Source organism: Hibiscus syriacus, unplaced genomic scaffold (genome assembly GCF_006381635.1).
Source record: "Hibiscus syriacus cultivar Baekdansim isolate YM2019G1 unplaced genomic scaffold, ASM638163v2 tig00116997_pilon, whole genome shotgun sequence".
Taxonomy (NCBI): Eukaryota; Viridiplantae; Streptophyta; class Magnoliopsida; order Malvales; family Malvaceae; genus Hibiscus; species Hibiscus syriacus.
The window spans coordinates 5,544,115-5,549,540 of NW_024063513.1; positions in this window are offsets into that span (position 1 = coordinate 5,544,115).

Here is a 5,426-nt window from a genome sequence, read left to right on the forward strand (position 1 = left end):
ATACATTTTCCTTAAATATATAAGTTTCAGACACCCTTTGAGATAATATTCCCGATCTAATACCCTTTGCAGAAAGGTGCGGCCATGCACCGCGTCTTACGTTGATATGGTGCCACGTGGGTCGCGTCTTACTGTCGCCTGAAACACGCACCAGATAGGCGCGGTGCATGGGTCGCACCTTGAATAATTATATCCATATTTCTCGGCTTTTAAACTTTTCTCTCGGCTATAAATACGCTCTTAACCCGTAAACATTCACAGCAATCCTCTAAGCTAGAAGAATGGTGTCGCTTCAGTACAGATATCCAACATCATTGTTTCCTTTAACTTATACAGATTTCCATCCAAACGAAATAGACCAAATAGTTGAGAGTGGGGTATTTATAGGATGAGATGGATGGTGTGAACAGTCAGTTGAGTCGGTGGGATGGAAGGTGTATGGGCCGTGCCTTTGGGCTAAAATTTTCATACATGGATTACTTGGCGTCTTTAGTTATATGGGCCGTGCCTTTGGGCTAAAATTTTCATACATGGATTACTTGGCGTCTTTAGTTAATTTTTTTCCTACTTACTGTGCATTTTTGGAGATTTTACCAAAAAATACATTTTTCTTAAATATTTACGTTTCAGACACCCTTTGAGATAATATTCCCGATCTAGCACCCTTTGTAGAAAGGTGCGACCCATGCACCGCGCCTTACGCTGATGTGGTGCCACGTGGGTCGCGTCTTACTGTCGTCTGACACACACACCAGATAGGCGCGGTGCATGGGTCGCACCTTGAATAATTATATCTGTATTTCTCGGCTTTTAAACTTTTCTCTCGGCTATAAATACGCTCTTAAGTCGTAAACATTCACAACAATCCTCTCAACTAGAAGAATGTCGTCGCTTCAGTGCAAATATCCAACATCATTATTACTTTAACTTATACATATTTCCATCCAAACGAAGCAGACCGCTTTCCATTTTTAACTGCAAAAAATAATATATTTAAATAAAATAATTAAATAATTAAATAAAATACTAACAAAATATTAAATATAATAAAATATACTTTATAAATAAAATTTGAACGAGGTTTGGTTTTTGAGAGGATTTGGTGTGGTGAAAATAGTTAAGAGTAGGGTATTTATAGGAAGAGATGGATGGTGTAAACAGTCAGTTGGGTCGGTAGGATGGAAAGTGCATGAGCCACACCTTCGGTATTTATTCTGTCCTAATGTGGGTCACACCTTATCCCACATGACGCCACATCAGCGTAAGGCACGGTGCATGTGTCGCGTCTTTCTGCAAAAGGTGTTAGATCGAAAATATTATCTCAAAGGGTGTCTGAAACGTAAATATTTAAGGAAAATGTATTTTTTGGTAAAATCTCCAAAAATGCACAGTAAGTAAAAAAAATTAACTAAAGACGCTGAGTAATTCATGTATGAAAATTTTAGCCCAAAGACGCCAAGATATCATAGGTTCTTTAGGTGATTACTGTAGAAAATACGTTAGATGGGGAAATAATGTCATAAGCACGTTAGTTTGGGAATTAACACTCCTTGTAGCATTATATGAGCACTTTTGCCCTTCTTAAGTACCTTAACTTAATTGAAGAAAATAAGAATATTTATATTTTTTTGTATTATCTATGCTCCAATAATAATATTATATATTTTATGCCGTAAACTTGTACAATAATAATCCTATGCATATTTTCTTTTCTATGCATATATTAATGGGGATATATAGGTGATGGGAAAAGGATATGACCGTATAGTAATATATATGTATGTATATTATGATAGGGTTAATCCACCGACGAATTAATAAGTTGAATGCATCCGTTACTTTATTGGGAGATTTTTTTTCATTGACGAGACATCTAACCGTCGAATATATCGTATAAAGCAAACAAGGGGAGGAGAATTATTTAAACCAGTTGCATTGCAGGGATATGGACCTCAAAAAAGTGGGTGTAAATATATTCTGACCATTGGGTGAAGTAAAAGCATTTTAGCAGGCATTTATATAATGAATTATCCAAACCTTGATACCCAAATTTCTGATCGATGCTGATAAAACTAGACTGGCATATTGACTTTGGAACAGAGAGAATATCATAATTATAATTTGACGAGATATTAAAATAAATATACAAGTGAAAGCACACATAAAAATCTACTGTTAATATCCGTTGGGGAATAAAAATGGTAGCTTAAAAACAAAGGATACTTGCGCTTAGGTCACACATGACACAAGGTTGATTCTTGGAGTAATAAATTTTGGGTTGGGGGAAGCCACGTGTCGAGAGGAGAGGAATGAGGAGTAGGATTGGGGGAAATATTAGATAGAGAGCGGTGAAAGGCAACAAATGATTTGGGATCTGGCATTCGATTCTAAAAGGATATAATGATTTGTGGGAACCGAAAAGGAGGAGGCAATGATAGAGGGAGGGGGTTGGAGATAAGGTGTTCAGCCCTATACCACCAGTGATAGTGAGGGATTGTGCTCTTTGCTTGCCTTTTCTACTCACCTCCTCCCCCTCCTTTTCTTTACCAACCGTCCATGTCATAGAGGCCACCACTTTTGTCCTGCTTTTCCACTCCGACTATTGGTTTTCATGGATTGTAATCTACGTTATCACTACAATCCTTATCATTGCCATCTCATCACTTATAGTTATATATAACTAAAAAGTCATCAGCATTGATCATTGAAAGCATGGCACCCGTGAAACACCTTTTCTTTATCATAAGCCCCAGCATTATTTTATTTGAACAAACGAAAAGATGAAAATTGTACAACTCTCAGTGTCGGCTTAAACATAAATTCAACTTGTCCACCCATTGGTCACCATTTATAAAGAAACTTACGGTTGTTGGGATAAACAAGAAATTTAGCATGTTAGTGCTCACTTCTTCTAAGCATACATGTATAAGCATACATATATGTATAAATCAAGGCACCGACTTTCCTAAAGCAAATATGGTCGGCCTACCCCACTTGGCTTGTCTTGTCGTCTTGGATCTCTTCTTTAATACTCGCTTCTCCATTTCTATATTTGTGGCACTAGACTTTAAAGTAAGACACCATGTGAACTTCCCGTGGAGTTAGAGTCTCAAGTTGTCGGAATAGAAAACAAGTCCTGGGAGTACTCGTGGGATCTATATTTGAGCTACGGGGGAGGATGGAGTTGGTGGACTTGTTTTGTTGTTATCGAGTCCAAAAATAATGTACAAGACGCAATTAAATTAAAGAAAGTAAAATTAGTGGATGGAGAAATAACGTTGTACTCCGTATGGGTTTGCCTGAAGCAATAATGGAAATCTTCTGCCCTGATTAAATAATGTACATAACAAAATTTGATAGATAGAGCAAACGAAACAAAAAGAAAAAGATGGGAACATAGTTAGTCCGAGCTCTCTCGCCCATCATTCCATCGGTGCTCACAAAGCATGTAATTTTCACCAATGTTGAAGGCCTGAAAACTAAGCCCATTATATCGTAGTGAAGAAAGACAACAGGCCCATATTTGAGATGGATCTATTATGAATACAAATAAGCTTTTGTTGCCCCGACTAGGCTTCTATTGGAGCCTTATCAAAGAGAGCAGGTCCAGGTTTACCCTTCTACATCATTTACAGTAGATCCCAAAACAATATGTATTAGGATTTTATTCTTGATATTAAAATCACATACAATAATATTTTCTCTCATCTATGATGGATTATGTTAAATTTCGTCTATGATCTATTTGAATATTTTATGTTTGGTTTATTTTAAGTGATAGTAATCTTGATTGGTATTTATTAAATGATATTTTTATCTATTAATCTTGTTAGATTGAATGCCAAATCAAATTAAAATTTTATAGTTACATTTCGGTTTATCCAAATGAACTTTTATCGTAACAATAAATCTATCATTGTTTAATAGCATGGGATATTGCGGTAGGAATTAGGATCAAAGTAATCCAAATAAATTGAACTTATTAAAAATTTCAAACTATTGCAGTTAATTCATTATCTTATGAAGATAACTACATAAGATATCTCTAAATTATGATACCCACTTTAATAACTTTGATGACAAATCATCCTACAAGCACCAATCACTAATAAATGTTGAACCAATCAACTACTGCCATATCAAGTAACTAAGTCACATAATTGAAGTCATTGAGTGGAAAACAAAGCTTAAGATATGCTTTTTTTATATCAACAAATTGACAAACAGCGTTGGCAATCTAGGCATAATCCATTTATTTAACCAATCTACATCCACCATAACATTAACAAATACTACAATCCGGAATGCATGCCATTTTCCATTACAATAACTATAAAAGCTCCTCTACTTGATTTTCACAATGACAACAACCTTTGTTTCAAACCAACCCATCCTACACGATTCTTATATTATTATAAATGTAATTTTTTAGTGCACTCGATAATAATCTTTTAATGTTTATATTATTATAAATTTAATTTTTTAATTGATACATATTATATTATATTATACATAAAGATAAAAAATAAGGATGATTCTTGTGCGCTCGACGAGCGGCGACGAACGCTAATAACGACAAACACCAATAAATTAAATTGTAAAACACTAAAAATATAAGGTACTCAATGTTTAATGACATCAAACCAACATTCTAAAAAGACGAATCATGTGAATCATATGTATCGTACCGATACACAACCTCAATATATCGGTACACGACGTTTAATTTTAAAAAAATAACTCGCAATTAAGGTATCGATACGCTGTCGCTCGAGTATCGATACATATGATCGGTGTACCGGTATGCCCTACACGAATTGCAGTTTGGGAATCAGAAATTGGATTGAAATAAATCAGTTTCAACGAGAAAATTAAGGATCAATTGTTCAAATCGGGGTTCTAGAAAGGGAGATTTGAAAATCAATTAAGGAATTTGGGTTATACAATGGAAAAATTTTAAAATTAAGGTTAGGTTAGGGTTTAGGAAATATGGGATTAGGGAAAACAATTAGAGGGGAAAGTCTCACGTCGGCAACCTGCGGCCACTGTGTCGGTAAAGGCGCCGACAGCCGGTCAGCCACCACCCTCCGGTGATAGCTTGGAAGAAAAACAAAATTTGAATCAAAATAAAAGTAATATAGCTTACCTTAACGGGTTGTTTGCGCAAACAACGGTGACGACAATGATTCAATCAGAGGAGAAAGACGAAACCAACAGCGACAATGAGAGAATCAATGCTTATTTTTAAAAATAGGATTTTTTAAATTGGGGTTACTATTTGAACTAATTATGTAACACCTACAACTCGTATACTTATGCCAACACATGTTATAGATGTCACACGAATTACTTAAAACATTTTCCAAATCAAAAGTGATTAAAATTATTTTCTCAAAAATGTAGTTATTACTATAAAATATTAAATC